At 51.7% G+C, this 20,755-nt stretch overlaps 1 protein-coding gene across 19 annotated transcripts in view; it reads left to right on the plus strand.

Moving 5' to 3' along the window:
* SVIL (supervillin) overlaps window positions 1-20,755 on the plus strand; it is a 202,420-nt gene that overhangs the window by 70,404 nt on the left and 111,261 nt on the right. For 2 of the 19 annotated variants that reach the window (XM_051821609.2, XM_070056064.1), the window contains exon 1: window positions 1,559-2,171. The exons of 16 other annotated variants lie outside the window; for them this stretch is intronic. The gene's annotated coding sequence lies outside the window, so the exon portion shown is untranslated. Of the gene's footprint in view, window positions 1-1,558; window positions 2,172-20,755 lie in introns of those variants that run through there. One more of the 19 variants, XM_051821621.2, reaches the window with a different exon arrangement.

The raw sequence follows: 20,755 nt of genomic DNA on the forward strand, positions 1-20,755 counted from the left end.
AAAAAAAAAAGAAGTGGGTGTGATGTGAGTTTGCTCAGTTAGGCAGAAAAACTTGGAAGGAGTTTAAGGGGACTGCATCTCAGAGACCAAAACTGTAATAGAAGACGTGGCTAAGAAGCATTACCTTGTTAGACTCCAGTGCACGGGCGGTTGCTACAGGGACACCGTGTGTGATGGCTTAAGAGACCTACAAAGGATAGGTATTTATTTAGTGGGAGTGAGTCTATTTTAGGAAAAAAATTTCTGCATTTTTATATTGCCAGCAGTTCAGTTTTCTCCTCCTTTCTTCTGTTTAAAGACCCGGATAATCAGCTGGTTTACATACACTCTCATTTGGTTTTTGTCCCTGTGTTGCTCCAGGACAGCAGCTGTGACAGAACAAGAAGGGAAAGCCAAAATTGGTCCAAGGGAAAAATAAGACGAGGGCCAGGACGGAGATGAGGGCACTGTGAGGTTTGGTTTGCCACCTGGAAGCAGGTGAAAGATTGCATGAATTGTTTTTAACCCTCGTACAAAACGGTCCTGAAGCCAGTGCTGAATTATGACACCTGTCCTGTTGTGTGTGTCTGTGTCTGTGTGTGTGTGAATGACACACTGACTATACAGATTTCTGGGTCCCACAGGGATGTTTCGATGCAGGTGTACACTGTGTGATGAGCGACTCAGTATCAGAAAGCTCATCTATTAACTGAAAACATTTCTGTGGCTGCTTTGGGGTGCGATCAGTGGAAATCCTGGCTTCAGCTGTTTTGAAATATGTGCTAGAATATGGTCATCTTCACCTGGCCAGGCACAGGACGGGAGGAGGAGGCATTGTCTGCAGGGTTAATTAGTAACAGGAATGCAGCTCTAGCCCCTTGAGGCCGGCCTCCCTCCCTCCCTCCCAGCGGGGGCAGCTGGTGGTCTGAGAAAGCCGACACTCTGGGTGTCCCCTCCCTGGAGGCGAGGAGTGCTGGAGACTTGGCTCTTCTCCCTAACAACAGAGACCCCAAATTGTAAGTATCTTTGTAAGCAGCATTGTGATAGCTAAGGTCTAAAGTGGAGTCGGTTGCCTGTTCCAAGGGGGGCTGTGCTGTGTAGATGGCGGTTGTATTAGTTCAAGTTCATGTGCCTTTTAAGTGACAGGAGTGAGCTGAGGTCCATGGGCGGCAAAGGCCTATGCTTGGTTTTTGGACAAGAACGTATGTGTTGGGATAGAGAGTGTCCTTCCATTCTCCCTTCTGGTCGTCAGTGTGCTAGAAGCAGTGAGGAATCCAGAGACGGCGGCTGTCATGGGCCAGAAGAGCTGGCCGTGCGTTCTCTGTGCATACAGATAAGACATGCTGGGGACATTCCTTAGCTGAGCTCGCTCACCGATGGGCTGCGCTTTTCTTCGGCTCTAAAAGACTAGAGCGGAGCCATGTCTGCCCGTTCGGTGCCCGTGGCCAGGTCGGTGGGCAGCCACGATAGAACGCGTTGAAAGACAATGCGGGCAGTGGAGTGAGTGGCTGCTGGCCAGCGCCTGTTGCAACAGCTGATGGGTTCCTCTGAGGTTCAGGCTATTTCTGGGCCATTAGCTGGTATCAAGTCTCTCGAGTTCAGGCCATAAAAGGCCGGTCCCCTCGCAGGATTGCCACACTGCCTGTGTCCCATCCTCCCAGGCTGCAACTCCTCAGGTTTCAAGTGCATTTACCCAGTCATGGACGGTTCCACCAAGGCCACATCGGGGACGAGCAGCCTCAAGGACACCCGGGGACGGAGCACCTCCAATAGAAGACTCTTTTTACTACTATTCTGGTGTTCTTTCCGCAGACACACTTCAGGGATGTAGCCCTCACCTCTTTCCTGCCCGGGGTTGTCCGAAAGCCTTTTGGAAAGCACCGTTCTAAATTTATCCTGCTTTGAATCATCGTCGCTCCTGAGAGAGGCACTGGCCCTGTTTGCATCGGGATCCTTGGTTTTCCTACAACGCGACCGCGGTAGAACTTTTTGCTATTGGACCCGCGGTGTGCGTTGAGAAGAGGCTGGAAGAAAACAGTCGCGGCCAGCCGGCCGAAGCTGGATTAGACGATACGGCTAGAGTGTTTGGCTTTATTTATTTATTTTTTAATTAGGAAAAAAAATAAGAAATTGCAGTGTGAGTTCCCCTCTCCCTTTCACTTAGAGGAACAAGGATTATACAGAAATTTGAAGTAAGTGAAAACTCTTCCTATAAATCTAAAAACAGTGGTTGCTTTTTTTTTTTTTTTTTTAAGTGCCATCTGTCTGAGCTTATTTCCTAAGGATTTGTTGATTTCAGGCACTGGAATGTTACTGCCACTATTCCCGTAGATAGCCTGGGGTTTGGAATAATTGGATTTTTTCCCCCTGAAAAACAAAAGGACTCACTTGGCGATCCCAGAGGTGCCTACGGCTAAAGTTCGGCTCCTGTAACTTAGTCTGTAACTTAGTGCTTGCTGTGGAGTTGTCACTCCTGGAAGTCTGTTCCCCACACGTGGGACTTTTGATCAGATCACAGGTGCGGGGCGGGGGTCAGCGGGCGGATGCTGTTTCCCTTCTCTGATGGATTCATGTGGCTGTAGAGGTCCCTGGGCAAGCGGACATCCTTCTGTAGTGAGAGGTACTCGTTCTCCAGACTTGATTTCCCCAGTCGGTGATGCTGCAGAATTTAGCAGAAGACGCGCTGTGGGTTGTAGATCTGGGACTCTCTATGTGGTGATACCTGCGGTCTTTGTGCGATTGAGCTGGGTGATTCGCCTCTTTTGAAAAAACAGCCATGGGGTGTAGGAACTTTTAAGGTTGATCGGACATACTGCTCCTTTAAAAAAAAAAAAAAAACAAACTGTGGATTCTTTCTCCCGGGTCAGGTGGACGAGGATGGGCAGGCATTATTTTTATCAGGTAGAAAAACAGAATATTTATAGCGGAGAGCATCATCGGTGAGCACCGTGGCGGCTTCCACAGGGCAGCCACTGCCGTAACCCCAGGGGGCGCCTCGAGATGCCGGGGCTGTTTCTGGTTTTTCCAGGCGCGGCTGCTGGTGAGGGGCTGGCGTGGGGCTGGCGTGGGGCTTGAGTGGGGCAGTGAGGCTCAGGGCCGTAAATGCCCAGTGTGCACGCGCATGGGGTGCTCCTCAACAGCACCCACGACTCTGCTGCCACCCACCCCCTGTTGTGGTTCCGGCTGCCCCCTCCCACCAGGGTCGCTGGTTATGGGGTGGGGGTGGGGGACTGTGGGCAGAACCGTGGCTAACAGCGGTGCTGCAGGCCAAACTTTGGGGATCTGAGCAAAATCTTCCACATCCAAGGACGTCTTGGTCCACGCCGGGTGTCGGCCTTTATTCGACACCCGCCTTGCCTCTCTTGGCTGCCTCCCGCCCCCCAGGACTCTGGCTGCCCTTGAGTTTCCATTCGGCCTGAGCCTTTTGGCAAAACTCTGCAGACAGTTCATACCGGAGCTTGTGTGCAAAGCAGGGGGCGCTGGGCTTTTACAGGGGTGTCTGCTGGAGCTTTGCAGAGCGACCCCCCACCTCCCAGGGCCCCCTTCCAATGGTAGCAGTGCCCCAGGCAGCTCCCAAGTCATCAGGGCTGCCTTGCCCTTGGGGTGCCTTGTGGGGACCAGGGGTATGCCCAGATTGGAACTTCCTGGCAGTCCTGGGCTTCCTCATCTACTGCCTGGCCCAGCAACCTTGTGTCCCCCACCGCCACCCCTCTGTGTGTGTCCCCAAGGCCTCCGCGTCTGCCTCCGGAGCTGGAGCCCTCCCCATGCAGTCCATCCTCAGAATCAGTCCCTCAAGAGTCCTGGCCGCGCGTGTCACTCCTCCAGGGTCCCTCACCACGCCGGTGCCACAGCCCGGCCTCCGCGGCCTTGTGAGACGTTCTGCCCAGCAGGCGACAGCCGATGAGGTGGACACACACAGAAGCTGTGTCAGGCCTTCAGGGCTGCTGCAGGACACCTGTGGCTCTGTGCTCATGCTGCCCCTGGGGTCCAGCCCGGTGCCTCCGGCCCAGTGGGCACCCCCGCAGCTGCACCGTACCGGCACGTGGGCTGTGCGTGCCTGTGGTCTGAGCCGCACGGTCTCTGCGTCTGCCCTGGTGCTTCAGAGGCAGGTGTGGTGCGTAGCACATTCTCTCTCTCGGCTCTCGCACCGCAAGCGGAATGATGTGTCTTGCGGGGTTTCTGACCGATGTGTCTTGCGGGGTTTCTGTAGCCACGCTCTTGCCAACACAGGAAATGAAGGTGCTTAAACGATGAAGTCAGCCATTTCGTTACTGGAGCCTTGCCCAAAACAAAGAAACTCCTCCAGGGCCACGGCTGCACGGGGTGCTTTTCCCAGGCACGAAGCTCGGTCCTCTTAGGTAACACCGCTCTGTGGGCCCCTGGGAGGAGAGCAGCGCTCGGATATCGGCGCAGGGAGAGCCTGGTGCCCCTTAGACACACGGCCGCTCGCAGGTGCACGTGAGAGAGGCGGGGGTTTTGCCACACGTGCTTCCCTTCCGAAAGCAGATCCTGTCATTCCAGACGGGTCATAACCCGTGTCCAACTGGTTTTTGTGTCAATACGGTAAAAGACTTCATTGCACTATTTGCTTTGGGATCACTGAGGGGCCTGGTACCTGGGTCTGTCCACTTCTGTGCGTGTTTATGCAGCACTTCTGCTGTGCACGGCTCTGAGCTCGAGGCTGGGGGGTGCATGAGGTTGCAGCCTGGTCCCTGGCCAGGTGACCCCATTCCCTGGAGGGGTCCAGGCCAGGACATAATGAAGCCATTGTACCCGACAGGCCGAGGGCACGCATCATCCCAGCATTGTTGCTGTGCCCCAGGCTCCGTGCCAAGGTCTTTACCTCGCAGTCACATCAATTTGTTTTCATAACAGCCTCTGAGAAACACTAGGAGGGAAAATCCAGAGGCTTGGAGGGGCCTGCCCAAGGGCTCCTACCACGAGGCGGGAGGTTGAGATTGGAGCTGGATTGGAGGCCAAAGCCCTCTGAGCTCAGTGCCATCTTACTGAGCACTGCATTAAACCAGTGTGGTACCAGCTCCACCGGGCCTCCCTCCGGGGCCTGGTCCATGTGCAGCTTGGACCCTGTAGGTCCTGGGGGGCCCAAGAAACAGCAAACAAGCTGATGCAGACCCCGGATCCAGGACCGGTGTTTAAGTAGCACCGCTAAGCCACTGAGCCGGGAGCCACCAGTTAGGGAGTTGGGGGGGGGGGTGGCTGTCACATGGTCCCCCCAGGCTGCCTTCCATCCCTCTGTGTTTCCCATACTGCCCCTTCCCATTCTCTCCTACTTGGTTATCGCCCACTCCTCTCCTCCTGAACTGCCTGGCTCCTGGTCCTGCAAACAGACTCGAATTCCCTGCACCCTAAATAAAGCCCCCACCTCGGCCTCAGACTGGTGCTTCTTCCTCTCCCCGCTCACCCGCTCCTCAACACCCACAGGGGCTCTTCTCGCCCTGAGACCCGCGGGGCCTCTCCAGTGCTGTGTGACCTTGCTGCTCGCCCTCAAAGCACCTGTCTGTCAAATCCCAGCTCAGCCCTGGGGGAGGTGGGGAGGGCTGCCCTCGTCCAGCAGGGCCCAGAGACTGCTGCATTCTTGAGTTCTGTCTGCTCTCTGGTTATCAACCTCATTGTTAGCAATTAGAAACCTCTTGGGACACTTACAGCCTGTTTCAGGGTGCCTGGTGCCCGTCTCTGCTCTGCGCCCGATTCCGGCTTCCTGGGAGGCGGCAGGTGATGGCTGAAAGACTTGGGTCCCTGCCACCCACACGGGAGACCTGGATTGAATTCCCTGCTCCTGCCTTCAGCCTGGCCCAGCCTCACCTGTTGTGAGCATCTGGGGAGTGAACCAGCAGATGAGCGACCTCTTTCTCTTTCCCCTCTCAAGGCGATGAAAATAAATAAATATTTATTTTGATACAAAACATTTTGGAACCCATGTGTAACATTTGCATAATAATGCATTTTCTGCAAAGTTTTTGAAGCCCCCTTATGTACATGGGTTTCATTTTTTAAAATTTATTTTTATTAAATTTTGAAAGGCAAAGGGATGGAGAACAAGACAGACATCTTCTATCCACTGATTCACTCCTCCAAATTCCCGCAACAGCCAGGATTGGGCTAAGCCAAAGCCAGGAGCCTGGATCTCCATCCAGGTCTCCCTCATAGATGGCAGGGACCCCAGGACTTGAGCCATCACTGGCTGCCTCCCAGGGTGTGCATTAGCAGGAGGCTGGATGAGAAGCAGGTAGAGGGAGCTCACACCAGGCCCTGCAAAGTGGGATGCCGCTGTTCCAAGCTGTGCCAAGGGGTTGCTCTTCACTTTTTTTTTTTTTAGCAAAATAAAATAATCCTTTAATTCTACTCTTCCATCAACTTTTCGGGGGACTCTTATATTCATTTGGCTTTTATTCTCTTTGCTCATCACGAGTTAACTTTTCGTTATCTGTGTGAGGACTTGCATTCTGTACATGCTTGATGGGTAGAATTGCGTGTTAAACAATGGATAAAAGTGAGTGAGCTGGTGCTGGGTGCAGACAAACAGGGCGCTTATAAAGAAAGTTCCTACACTTTGTTATTTTTGACAGGCAGAGTGGACAGTGAGAGAGAGAGAAATGTCTTCCTTTTGCCGTTGGTTCACCCTCCAATGGCCGCCGCGGCCGGCATGCTGCAGCCGGCGCACCGCGCTGATCCTAAGCCATGAGCCAGGTACTTATCCTGGTCTCCCAGGCGCACTGCGGCCGGCGCACTGCGCTGATCTGAAGGCAGGGGCCAGGTGCTTCTCCTGGTCTCCCATGCGGGTGCAGGGCCCAAGGACTTGGGCCATCCTCCACTGCACTCCCTGGCCACAGCAGAGGGCTGGACTGGAAGAGGGGCAACTGGGACAGAATCCGGCACCCCAACCGGGACTAGAACTCAGTGTGCTGGCGCCGCAAAGCGGAGGATTGGCCTATTGAGCCGCAGTGCCGGCCAGTTCCTACACTTTGTGAACTGTGTTTTGGCCTCGTGTTTCTATTTGGAGTTTCACTTCCATCCCGAGTATGGAAAGTTGGCAAAATAATGTAAGCTCAGATGCTGTACTCATTAAACTGAGAAAAATATCAAAATATTGGCATTTTTAGATATTTAAGATTTTGTTTACATTCAATATCTTGCGATTTGAAATGAATACTACTCTCTGTTAAATACTCTCTCATGTTACTAAATGATAAGTAATAAATACTCTCTCACGTTACCATTCTGTAACATGGTACCTAATTTTGCCCCAGACTTAAAAGATGCCCATGTTACACACTCAGGCCATGTTATACACTCAGCAAGAACAAACCACTCTTGCTAAAACTCAAGTAACAAAGCTTTTGCTTTTTAGCAACTTAGAAATTATTGAATTCAGAGGTAGTTTCTGAAAGTTAAAATCACCTGTGAAAGTACTGGCACTTTATTTGAAAGGTAGATTGACAGAGAGAGGGAGGGAGAGCGAGAGAAAGAGAGGCAGACAGAGATCCTCAAATGACTGTGACAGCCGGGACTGTGCCGGGGGAAGCCAGGAGCCAGCGACCCCATCTGGGTCTCTCTCACAGGGGCGGCAGAGCCCAAGCAGTTAACCTTCCCAGGTGCGTTAGGAGGAAGCTGGATCATAAGTGGAGCAGCCAGAACTCAAACTGGCGCTCCCATATCGGGTGCTGGTGTTGGCGAAAGGTGGCTTAACCCGCTGCACCACAGTAGCAGCCCCACTGTTAATACTTTTTAATAAAGAATTATTTATTTTTCAACTTACTTGAAAGGCAGAGAGACCACCTGCTGGTTCACTCCCCCAAATACTTGCAGTAACCCCACAGCCAAGGCAAGAAATCGACTCAGGTCTCTCGTGTGAGTGGCAGGGAGCCGTCCCCTGCTGCCTCCCAGGGTGTGCACTACCAGGGAGCAGGAATTGGAAGCAGAGCCGGGACTCTGAGGCTGGAGGCAGGAGCAACTGGGGCATCTTCTTCCCTGTGGGAGGTGCCCGCCCCTGTGTTTTGGCGTGTACACTTCTCAGACGTTTCTGCATCGGCTGAGAGCTTTGTTTCCTGTGTGCTGGGACGATCCCAGACTTCCGCTACATTTGTGTGCTCTGTGGCTAGTCCATTCCTTTAGCAACTGCTAATACGCAACGTGGTGGTGTAATGTTTGTGCAGACACTGCACCCAGCCGTTGGCTCCATAGGTATGAGCCAGGTTAGGGGGAGAAAAACAACACTGCTGGAGTGTGCCATAAAGAAGTCACTCATTCTCCCGATGACACTTAGCCTTACTTGCTCCCAGATGTCCATCTTAGCTGCACACACATCGTCATCTGGCTTTACGATTGCCTACATTGTTGATGCAGAGTGTTGCGTATTAAAAATTGCACGAGTCCATCAAATTCGTAGGGCGCTTCAGAGAAGGGTGACAAAGTGCGGACCTCAGCTTGGGCTCCTTCCATGGGCTTGAGATGTATCTGAACTGATGGCATTGCTTCTCTCCTGGGGCTTCCGGGGGCTTTTAGGAGGCTCACAGCTCTTCAATATTTCAAAAGGAAGTCGCTTTGAGAAGGCGAAGTGAAATAATGCGGCGACCAGGACAGACAGCAGGCAAACGTGCTGCTGCCCTCACCCCCAGTCCACCTCCCCACAACGCCTGCCGGAGACGTGTTCTCTGTGCTCCTGGGGTGGGGGTGGGGAGTCGAGGTGTTTGACCTGGAGGAGGGCTTGGAGTGCTCTTGACCTTGGCGTGTTGACCTCTGCGAGCCTCCACTCAGCCTCAGGTCTCTGAGGTCTTTCCTAGGGCCCGGCGTTCTGCAGTGCAGAGATCTCCCAGAGCTTGGGAATATTCTGGTTCTCTCTGGAAAGGAGACCCTGGATCCGGAAGGCGGTAGTCCCAGGTGGGAGGACAGAGATGCTTCGAGGAGGAAAAAGGTTCTTTATTTTATTTTATTTTTTGGTATCTTCTCATTGCCTTGGCTTGTCTGTGCTGAAATGAGCAGTCCATTGCTTTTCTTTTTGGCTGATCACGGGTCTGTGTCTTCAGCCTTCTACTGTGGAAAGTTGTGGCCATGACTTCAGATTAAAGCTTTGTGGGTTTGGTTTTGTGTTTGTTTATTTGCTTGTTTTTGTTGTTGGCACTTTAGCCTGCTGTATGCTGAGTAGATTTTGACTGTTTCTCCTGATGGGAGACTGGACAGCGGTGACAGAAGTCCAGCTGGATGGCAGAGACAGGCAGGTTTTCCTGTTTGCAGCAGGATAAGGTGCGTGTACAGCTTTCTTACCCCTGGATCAGCTCCCTGCCCGGCAGCTGTCTGCCAGCAACAGTGATATCCCAAGCACTTGCTGTGTGCTGGGGACTGGGGTGGGGAAACGCATGTGTCCTGAGTGATCCGCTTGATCTTCAACCCTACATTTGTCTTCTAAGTGCTCACTTGGATAATAGAACTCAAATACCGGCCATGGCCTCAGATGTATTTAACATAGCATGTGTATGAAGGACATATAACAGCTACTGTCTTAGCTAATTGCAGTACATCATTCTTAACCGTAGTGACCATGTTGGATATTAGGTCTATAGAATGTATCCATACAGTGTTTGAAGATTTATTTTATTTATTTGGAAGGCAGTTTTACCAAGAAAGATGAAGAGAGAAGAGAGAGAGAGAGAGAAGAGAGAGAGAGATTTTTCCATTAGCTGGTTTACTCCCCAAATGGCTGCAATGGCCTGGAGCTCCATCTGTGTCTCTCCCGTGGGTACAGGGTCCCAAGCACTTGGGCCATCTTCTGCTGCTTCCCCAGACCATTAGAAAGGAAGCTGACCCACAACACGGGCCCCAATGTATTCGTATTCTAGCTGCATTTCCACCCTCCAGTTAACCTCTCGCATTTCCCTTCTACCTCTGGAAGCCACCCTTCAGCATCTTTCCATGAACTGACTTTGACTCATGTAGCAAAGCTTCACGTTGAGTTCGTTCCATTTTCTGTTGGTTAATTATATTTCCATAAAGCTGGGGGAAGGAAGAAAGTCACCTGCCATGGTTCCTGACCCAAAGAAGATTCTTCTCCTGCTTGATGTCAGCCTATGTCAGCATTCTCTGTCTCTTGAAATTTTCCCCTTAGCGACTGAGACACCTGCATCCTACATTGGTGTTCGATACTGGCTCAAGCTCCCAACTCCCACTTCCCACCAGTGCACACGGCAGGAGGCAGCTCAAGTATCTGGGTCCCTGCCACCCACCTGGGAGACCTGGATGGAGCTCGTGCCTTTTGGCTCTGGCCCAGGCCAGTCCCAGCCGCTGCAAGAATTTGGGGAGTGAACTTGTAGATAGGAGCTCTGCCTCTCCAACAAATAAAAAGAAAAAAAATTCAAAATCTGGTGCATTAAGTCAAGAACAAGTACAACACATCTTTTTTTTTTTTTTTTTTTTGGTCCACGTTCTCTCTGTTGTCGTAAAGTACTATCTATAAATTGTTGAGTCACTTAACCGGGATGTTACAGAAATAAATCGTTGAATCAACTTGCGTTCCTGCTGATGTTCAGACTTTATCCTAAAACTTTATTAAACTTTGCAAAAATCAGAAGTAAAAGCCGTTTTGGGTGAAGACTTTGAGGTGGCTTTCGAGAGAGCTCAGTCGTGTCGGGTGAACTGTTGATCACCTGTAACGTCGGAGACCCTGTCTTGCCAGTGACACTTGACATTTTGGAGTCCGGCGCCTTTCCGTGTGGCCTGCTTCCTAGGATCCCTCACCGGGTCATCTGGATCGCTTGGGGAAGCTGACGTGATGGAGATGGCTGCATTCGCCATTCCTGTCTGCGCTATTTTTACATTTCATTCCACACACGTTGAAAGGGCTCTCTTGATTCATAGCACCGTGAATGTTTCCACATTTGTCCTCCGCAAGATAATTATTCCATTAAAATAAATTACAGTTTATTCTGGGGCTCTAGAAGAGAAAAGATAATCAAAGGGTAAGCAGATGGCTCTGAGACCCAACAGGGAAAGCTTCCGTGGTGTTTGAATGGGGAGAGTTTCTGAGTTAATTTTTATGCCCTGGACATCCCTCTGGCTGACACGAGAGCTGGTGGTGATGTTTTCTGTAATTAATGAGCTCAGATGACAAAAAAGCAAGAGGCTGCCAGAGAACATAGTTCAAGGAAAGCCAAGTGGTTATTGTGGGGAAGTTGTGTTCTCGATGACCACCGTGAAAGAACACTTGTTGAGCTGATGCCTTTACACGGAGCGCCACGCAAAGGCTTGAGAGAGTGTGAATTTCTCCGCAAACTATAGAGAACGTGTTCCTTTCGCTGAACTCTCGGGCGACAGGGGAGAAGACCCCTTGTTTCCAACGCTGCCTTTGAAGGGGCTGTGTCTCCCAGTTCATTGAGAGTCAACGCACAGGAGGCTGAAGTCCCATTCTGATTGTGGCTGTGGACGGGGGTGGAGGTGTCCAGCGAATGCCCAAGCTGAGCCTTACAGCTCTTGTGTGGGCTCCATCTCCCCACGGAGACCAGGTCAGGGCAGCCCCCGGGTCTGAGCTGGACGGTCTGTGTTGCTGGAAATTGCTCCCATCTGGCAGTTAGTTCAGGTGTGTACCACGTGTGTGTCTTTCCACCCTAGATGGCACCATCGGGAGGTGGTGGAGCTGTTCCGAGGTCACATCTATCTAGTGGGCGGTCTTTAGGTCCTCGGGGGCGTGGCTTCGGCCTGAAAGTGGATCTCCTTCGATTATTCTAGAATTCTCACAAGAAGGTTGTTAGAAAAGGCTGAGTCTGGGCCCAGCCTTTCTTGCCCAGTGATCCTTCCTCCATCCATGTTCCAGCCTTGTCATCCGGCACCCTCCTCTGAGACTAAACCCCTGGGGCCACCCGATCTCCGGCTTGAACCCCTAAAACCTCGAGCCAAAACACACCTCTTTCCTTTTACAAAGATAGGCCACCTGGGGTATTTTGTTACACAAAGGGGAAGCTGACTCATGCAGAACAGGGCCTGTGGGGTGGCCGCAGGTGGCCACAGGTGGCTGTTGAGCAGGTGCGACCCAGGAAGTGACCGCTGAACTTGACTTGATGTCAATCGTCGGGACTTCAGCCAGCCTTTGTGTTGGATGGCCTGGCATCAGAGGAAGTGGACCTGAGCATTGCACTTGCCCATGGAAGGCGGAAGGATGGGACTGCAGCGCCCGTTGGCTTCCCCATGTAGTCCCTGACCCTGGGGTTGCAGGGTAAAAAGTCCGAACCATCGTGTTTTTCAAAACAAAACTGAATGTAGGATAGCAGTGGAGAATTTTCTATGGATTCGCTGTGTTTCCCACCCATGCACACGTATATGCTCTATCTAATATGGCTGCAAAGACACACAGGCACACGCTGGGTACAGGTATGTAGGTTCTTGTGGTCTTGAACATTGTAAGTGTTCATTTCTGGGGCGATGTCTGGCCTGGCGGCTGAGACGCCTGCATCCCATTTAGCAGTGCCTAGGCGGATGCCCAGCGCTGGCTTCTGCTAACGCAGACCCTGGGAGGCAGCAGGATTGGGTTCCTGGATCCCAGCTTTGGCCCTGCACAGCCCCAGCCGTCGGGAGTGTTTGGAAAGTGAAACAGTGGGTGGAGCTCTGTCCGGCTGTCTCTCAAGTCAAATGTTTTTTTAAAGTGTTTGCATATTCTGGATTATGCATTCAGGAGGACCCGCACTGCCCAGCCTCCCGATGCTGGTGACGTTTAAGCTCAGTGCTCCAAGCCCAGTTTCTGAGACGGCGCTTGCCTAATGAGCAGTGTGGCCGGGAAGGGCTTTGAATTCAGGGACACGGTGGTTAGGGGGACTCGGAGTCTCTGATTTGGACACAGAGTGTCCTTCAGCTGCTGTTTGTTCTTTGCTAAGTTTGGTTTGGGGGTAAGGTCATGAGGTTCTGGGAGAAATTGGCTTGGAGGGCTTCTTGGCTTGCTCTTAAGTGTTTTCAGCTGACGGCTATAAAGTTAAGGCTGTCCCTCAGGCAGTGGGCGGAGACGACGCGGGTGCCCGGGACCCTGTTCTGTGATGTGGCTTGAGGGAGAGCTGGCACAGACCCGGCCGAGCCCGCCTGCTAAGTGCTCATCATATATTTAGGGCTTCCCATCGTCCTGAGTGCCTGCTGGACGCTGTGTGCCCAGCTGGCCTCTGTCCGTGCAGAGCAAGGGTGTGGCTGGGTGGTAGGAGGGAAGAGCAGGTGCTCTGTTCTCTTAGCTTGTGAGCGCTGGGGCCCCCAGCCTCTGATGTGTGTGTGTGTGTGTGTGCGTGTGACACTGCATGAGTGTGTGTGAGTGTGAGTGAATTTGTGGCCGGAATCTTGACTTTTAGGTGTCGCTGGTTGCCGTGGAAAGACGCTGTTCTGTGTGTGAGAGAAGCAGCCGTGTGTCTTCCTGGGCTGTATTTATGTCACCACCACCACCCTTCTGTCCACACTGGCGTCAGGACCCCAGTCCAGATCTGGGTTCAAGTCCTGGCTCTGCACACGATTCCGGCTTCCTGCCCGTGTGCACCCAGGGAGCCAGCAGGAGCCGAGAGACCTGAGCTGCGCTCTGAGCTCCTGGTTCTAAGCCCAGCCCATCCCCTGCAACTGGAGGCATTTGGAGAGTGACCCATCAGATGGGAGATCTCTCTCTCTTTTCTCTCTCTCTCTCTCTCTCTCTCTCTCTCTCTCCATTTGTATCTTTCTAGCTTTCAAATAAATAAAAATACAGTTTTTAATTAAAAAAAAAATAAAGGAGCAGTGTCCTGGCAGGGAGAATTTATGGGATGTCATCCTCCACTGCTTTGCGTTGTAACTGACATCAGAACAGGTGTTGCCCCACCTCCCCATGCGGGGCCGAGGCTCACCTGTTTCTCCAGGACTGTGGTCCCCTGTGGCCTAAATGCAGGGGCTGAGGGGTCGAGTGCTCACTTGCTCTGTTCCAGCCTCGCATCGGAGCAGCTGAGCCCCTGGGCTTCCATGGACGTGGGGACTGTGCGACTGGAAGCAGCCTGGCTCAGCTGTGCATTGGGACGGTTAAGAAGCCCAGGTGCCCCGACCTCACTGACCTGGCTCTGGGGACAGCGCCGGGGGAGCTTCCTCTGTCCCCCTCTCTCCTCTCCCAGCCTGCACCTTCCCTCTTGTTTTCTGCCCCACCCCCTCGTTCTCTTTCCTTTGTTTCTCCTGTCATCTCTTCCTCTCTCCTCTTCAGCGGCTTAGTCAGGACACAGCGGCAGAGCTGTGAGTTTTACGGATTCTCGTGGGTGCCAGGAGGTTTTCAAACACGTGTGTGTAGTCTTCCTTTATACCGTCCTCAAAGCTTTGGGGTGCTGTTCCCCCTGACTGATCTGCTTTCATGTTTGTTTGTTTATGTGTGTCTACTTGAAAGGCAGAGGGAGGGAGAGAGAGGTGTTCCACCTGCTGGTTCACTCCCCAAATGGCTGCAACAGCAGGGCTGGGCCAGGCCAAAGTCAGGAGCCAAGAACTCCATCCGGATCTCCACATGGGCAGCAGGGATCCAAGCACGAGAGCCATGATCTGCTGTCTCCCAGGCACTTTGGCAAGAACTGGGTGGAGGCCGGCACCGCGGCTCACTATGCTAATCCTCCGCCTGCGGCGCCGGCACCCCAGGTCCTAGTCCTGGTTGGGGTGCCAGATTCTGTCCCGGTTGCTCCTCTTCCAGGCCAGCTCTCTGCTGTGGCCCAGGAAGGCAGTGGAGGATGGCCCAAGTGCTTGGGCCCTGCACCCGCATGGGAGACCAGGATAAGCACCTGGCTCCCGGCTTCGGATCAGCACGGTGTGCTGGCCGCAGCGCGCCGGCCGTGGTGGCCATTGGAGGGTGAACCAACGGCAAAAAGGAAGACCTTTCTGTCTCTCTCTCTCTCTCACTGTCCACGCTGTCTGTCCAAAAAAAAAAAAAAAAAAAAAAAAAAAAAAAAAAAAAGAACTGGGTGGAAAGTGGAGCAGCTGAGACTTGAACGGGAGGTCTTATGTGGGAATGCCAGTGTCCCAAGGGGTGGCTTGACCCACTGTGACAAAACACCCTCCCCTAAAGGTGATCTTTCAAAAAGGATTGCAGTCTGAAATGCGGAATCTGAGCGCTAGGTCTCTGTGCTTTGTGGAGAAACACTCTTGTCTCTCATCAGAGTGAGTGGCTGCTGTCCTCTGCCATCCACGTGTGGTTCGTGTTCAGTTATAGGAATCCATAAAAAAAAAAAGACGACTTACATTTTCCACCATGGAGAAAATGACTATGTGGTGTTGTTGTTTAACCGGAGTAGAGCAGAAATTTAAAATCCTAGCTCAGCCTCTGTGTCTCTCTGTCTTACTCAAGTTGAAAATGGGCAATGTGGTCATTACTTGGCTCTCGTGACTTGCGGGAGGGAAACCATATCATTTCGTGTGTGTGTGTGTGTGTATGTGTGAGAGTGTGTGTGTGTGTGAATGTGTGTCTCTGTGTGTGGATGTGTGTGTGTGTGTCTGGATGTGTGTATGTGTGAGAGTCTAGATGTGTGTGTGCATGTACCTGTGTGTATATGTGTGTCTGTGTATGTCTATACATACACAGTCTGTATGTGTGTCTGTGTGTCTTTATGTGTGTGTATGTCTTTGTGTGCCCATGTGTGTATGTGTCTCTGTGTGTATGTGTGTCTGTATGTGTGTGTTTGTGTGTCTGTGTATGTCTTTGTGTGCCCATGTATATGTGTGTCTGTATATATGTGTGTATGTGTGTATCTGTATGTGTGTATGTCTTTGTGTCTGTGTGTCTGTGTCTGTGTGTGACTATATGTGTATGTGTGTCTTTATGTGTCTGTATGTGTGTGTTTGTGTGTCTGTGTATGTCTTTGTGTGCCCATATATATGTGTGTCTGTATATATGTGTGTATCTGTATGTATGTCTTTGTGTGTCTGTGTGTCTGTATGTGACTGTATGTGTGTCTTTATGTGTCTTTATGTGTGTGTCTGTGTATGTATGTCTGTGTATATCTGTGTGTATGTGTATATCTGTGTCTGTATGTCTTTGTGTGCCCGTGTGTGTGTGTGTCTCTGTGTGTGTGTGTTTGTGTGTCTGTGTATGTTTTTGTGTGCCCATGTATATGTGTGTCTGTATATATGTGTGTGTGTATCTGTATGTATGTCTTTGTGTGTCTGTATGTGACTATATGTGTATGTGTGTCTTTATGTGTCTGTATGTGTGTGTCTCTGTGTGTATGCGTATCGATATGTGTGTGTGTGTCTGTGTATGTCTGTGTGTCTGTGTATATCTGTGTGTATGCATGTCTGTATGTGTGTGTCTGTGTATGTATGTCTGTGTGTCTGTGTAGATCTGTGTGTATGTGTATATCTTGTGGGGAGCAACTGGGACTAGACTGTTACTGGAATTAAGACTTATTCTATGCATCTGCTCTCCTACAATATGGCGCTGGGAGAGGAGGAAACAGCTTCTACACAGCTGCCTCCAGTTCAACCAATAAACAGCAGGACCTGCTCCTGATTGGAGGAGAGCAGCGTACTCGGCGTGTGGGTAGCAGAGTTGGGATTGGTGGAAGAGGACTATAAAGGAGGAGAGAGACAACATGCACCAGGAACATCTAAGGGGAACATCTATCTGAAGGAACACCTGAGCAGCCCCCGAGAGAGCCGGCCGGCGGTGTGCCGCTCCCCCGCGGAAGTGGGGAAAGTGGCAGGGGGAACCGCCCTTCCATGGAGGTGGAAGGGACGGTAGCCAACCCGGGAGGAACCAGCAGCAAACCCGGGGAGGGCCGAGCAGACAAAAGAACAGCGCAGGGTCCTGTGTTGTTCCTCCACAAAGAGGGGGAGCGACATATCTGTGTCTGTATGTCTTTGTGTGTATGTCTTTGTGTGTATATGTGTCTATGTCTGTGTCTGTGTGTCTGTGTGTGACTATATGTGTCTTTGTGTGTCTGTGTGTGTATGCGTGTCTGTATGTGTGTGTGTGTCTATGTGTGTATGCGTGTCTGTATGTGTGTGTATGTGTGTGTCTGTGTATGTATGTCTGTGTATATCTGTGTGTCTGTGTATATCTGTGTGTATGTGTATGTCTGTGTGTGTCTGTGTGTCTATGGCTGTGTCTGTGTGTTACCAGCCTTTAAAAGCAGCGATGGCCGTGGGGACGTGACCTTGGTTCTCTGTGTCGTGGCTGAGCCGCCGCAGGGGGCTCGGCTGTGCCCGGTCCATCTCTGGTCCAAGCTCTTGTGGGTTCCAAGCCGACTGCTGAGGAGCAACACCGTTGACCCTGGTGGTAGACATCTGCCTGCATCTGGTTAGGCTTCCGTGTCCCGTGCTGAGAAGTCTCCAGCGTGGGCAGCTCACAGCCAGCACCCACTGCCCAGCTCCGCGCCCTCCTGTTTCCTCACGCAGCGGTCGCTGTGACTCCGTCTCCGCTGAGACATGTCTTCCCTGCCGCTGAAAGTGTCCTAAGATACGTATTCTTTGCCAAGGTTGAGAGAGAGAGAGAGAGAGAGAGAGAATCTTCCATTCACTGGTTCACTCCCCAAGTGGCTACAGTAGTCAGGGCTGGGCCAGTCCAAAGCTAGGAGCCTGGACCTCCACCCAGGTCTCCCACGTGGGTGGCCGTGGACCAAGCACTCGGGCCATCCTCCGCTGCTTTCCCAGGCACATCAGCAGGGAGCTGGATGGGAAGTGGAGCAGCCGGGACTTGAACCAGTGCTTGGGTAGGAGATGCCTGCATTGCCAAATGGCAGTGCAGTTCACTGCACCAGAGCGCCTGCCCCAGGACCACTGGGTCTAAGCATTTCCAATTTAAATTTTAGAGCCGTGGGCACCGCCTGTGTATCCTCCCCTTGGGGGCCCGGATGGGCGCCCTCCTGAGCCGCACCGCACTGGCTCCCTGGCTCTTGAGTGGCTGCTTGGGGCACAGAGTCCCCTCCTGCGTGCTTGGGCGCCTGGCAGCCATGTTGGTGACTGCTCAGCTCCAAGGTGGCTCCTGCAAGAACTCAGCTGCAGCCTGAGAGGGAAAAGGCCACAGGGGGGTGGGGGCAGAGCCTGTTGCCCATGCAAACGGCCCAGTGCCTCTCTGGGGTGTGCCTGAGCCTTGTGTCTGGACAGCCCCTGGGAGCAGCCAGATGGCACTGCCTTATGGGTCCCTGGAGAAGCAGAGCAGAGGAGGGCTTGAGTCCCGCCCCACTTTGTGCAGCGCCTCATCCAGCAAGATCCTGCCGGAGAGGCCCCCTTCCAGCTGCCAAGAAACAGCCTGCCGTGGTCCACAGACCCCGCCTTTTCCCTTCCTGCGGCTTCCTAGACAGAGCACCCGGCTGGGAGGACAACCATGCGTGAGGCCTCGATTCTTAATCAGCTGCGTGCGGCTCTCGGGTTTCTGGCTCCTTAGAAAGTGTGGGGGGACCTTGGCACATGAGAGAATATTCTAGAACCAACCAGTGACTTGGCACACTCAAGTGTGCTCCGTCCTCTGACGTTTTAGGATTAGGAAAAGTAATTGACTTGTATGTCATTTGGAACGTAAAACCTATTACTCAATGCTTGTTAGGGAAGGAAAGCTCTTTGCCCTTTTGTGTCCTGCGATGGGGGCCTGCACTTTAACAGAATGTTTGGTCGAAGGGGAGAAAGGAATACAAATTTTCTTAATATTTTTGCCTGCAGAGGAAATGATGGTAAAGAAGTGTTAGACTTGGGAGCTGGTAGACCCTGCACAATAAAGGAAAGAGGGTTTGACTTCAGGGAAGATAAGTGGTGGGGAGTGAGTAGGAAGTACATGAGGGGAATGAATAGAAGATGGGGTTGTTTCACTCCCGTCTCCTGGGAGGGGATCAGGCGTCACCCTCTCTTCCTGGCACGGAGGGAGCAGGGTCGGGCACCTGCACACAGGCAGCTTGTGCCCCGCTTCTGGGAAGAGCAGGGAGGGTGCAGAATGCTTCCCACGTCTGCTGATTGCCGTCGAATGCTCATACAAGGTGACACATGTGGGGCTGACACCGTCAGAGCCCTTCCCGCATTACCTAAGGAAACTCTTTGTAGTGAGGATTTCTCCATCTGGCGTCTGCCTTCACCATCAGTGTGTTGCATGTGGTGTTTGACTTGGGAACGAGCTACACGCTCAGGTATCATAACTGCTTGGATGCTGGTATGGGTTTGCATATGTTTGTGTAAAGATGGAATACAACTTTCTCAAAGAGTAAAGGCGTTCGGAAGAAATGAACTGGAGTTGCTGAAGAAGTGAACCAGAGGCTGGCGCCGTGGTTCACTAGGCTAATCCTCCGCCTAGCGGCACCGGCACACCAGGTTCTAGTCCCGGTCGGGGCGCCGGATTCTGTCCCGGTTTCTCCTCTTCCAGGCCAGCTCTCTGCTGTGGCCAGGGAGTGCAGTGGAGGATGGCCCAAGTCCTTGGGCCCTGCACCCCATGGGAGACCAGGAGAAGTACCTGGCTCCTGCCATCAGATCAGCGCAGTGCGCCGACTGCAGCGCACTGGCCGCGGCGGCCATTGGAGGGTGAACCAGCGGCAAAGGAAGACCTTTCTCTCTTTCTCTCTCTCTCTTACTGTCCACTCTGCCTGTCAAAAAAAAAAAAAAAAAGAAAGAAAGAAAGAAAGAAGTGAACCAGAGCTCTGTTAGCCCCCTTGGGAGGAGTGCACTGCTTCTGGGGGGGTTGTGTGGCATGGTGGCCACCAGCGGAGGAAGTGCATCCTGTCTGTGGTTGACACAGGGCCACGAGGACATCAGCGTGGATGTTGGGAATATGGGAATGTCCTAATTGTTCAGATATTGGGGTATTTCAAAGAGGTCTCCCTCCCCCCCCCCAGAGGTGCTTTCCTGTTCTCCCTTGTTGAGGTTCTTTGTGGTAGTTCCACATCGGGGAGATCCATTTCTTATCTTCATCCATTCGGGCTCGGGTTCCAGCGTGTCGGTGATGACCAAGAGTTGTTTGAATGGAAAGGAAAGTGTGGTAGGGAAGCCTTGTGCGATCTGTCGCGAGGAGGACACAGAAGGTGCAAACTTGAGAAGCTTGCTTAGGAAGGACTGAAGAATCTCATAGCTCAGATGGATTCTCCTTAAAATCAGGACCAACCTCAGGCTGATCAGATGGTATTCTCATTTCAGTATCCCCTCCCTCACCTTCCCCCAGTATAGTTTTATTGCTATTTCTAAAAAAAAAAAAAAAAAAAAAAAATTAAGGCGAGGGTCAGCAAAGTTTATTTTTAAAAGCACAGATAGTAAACATTTTAGACTTAGCACATCAAGAGGTGAAATTGAGAATATTTTGTAGGTGCTTATTTGACCGTTGAGAAGCATAGAAATATTCACAGATTTTAATTCCTCCAAAAAACACAGAAAGGCTAGATTTGACCTGGAGGCTGTAGTTTGCTGACTGCTGCCCTACAGAATAGGTATTTAAAATTTTTCCCTGGAGAAATCTTTTTTTTTTTTTTTAAGGAATACAGATTTCATAAGTACAACTTGAGGAATATAGTGACTCTTCCCTCCATACCTGCCCTCCTACTCCACCTCATCCTCCCCCTCTCCTCCCCAGTCCCATTCTCCATTAAGATTCATTTCCAATTAACTTTGTACACAGAAGACTAAATCTATATTAAGTAAAGAATTCAACAGTTTGCACACACACACACAAAATATAAAAAACTGTTTGAGAACAAGTTTTATGAGTTAAGTTAGTATGTTAAGTAAGGAGTTCAAAAAATAGTATGAAGAAGAAAAAAACACTGTTCTCAGCAGTCAAGACCAGGGGTGTTCAAGTCATTGCTTCTCCAGTGTCAATTTCACTTCTACAGATTGCATT

This window comes from Oryctolagus cuniculus, chromosome 13, assembly GCF_964237555.1.
Source record: "Oryctolagus cuniculus chromosome 13, mOryCun1.1, whole genome shotgun sequence".
Lineage (NCBI taxonomy): Eukaryota > Metazoa > Chordata > Mammalia > Lagomorpha > Leporidae > Oryctolagus > Oryctolagus cuniculus.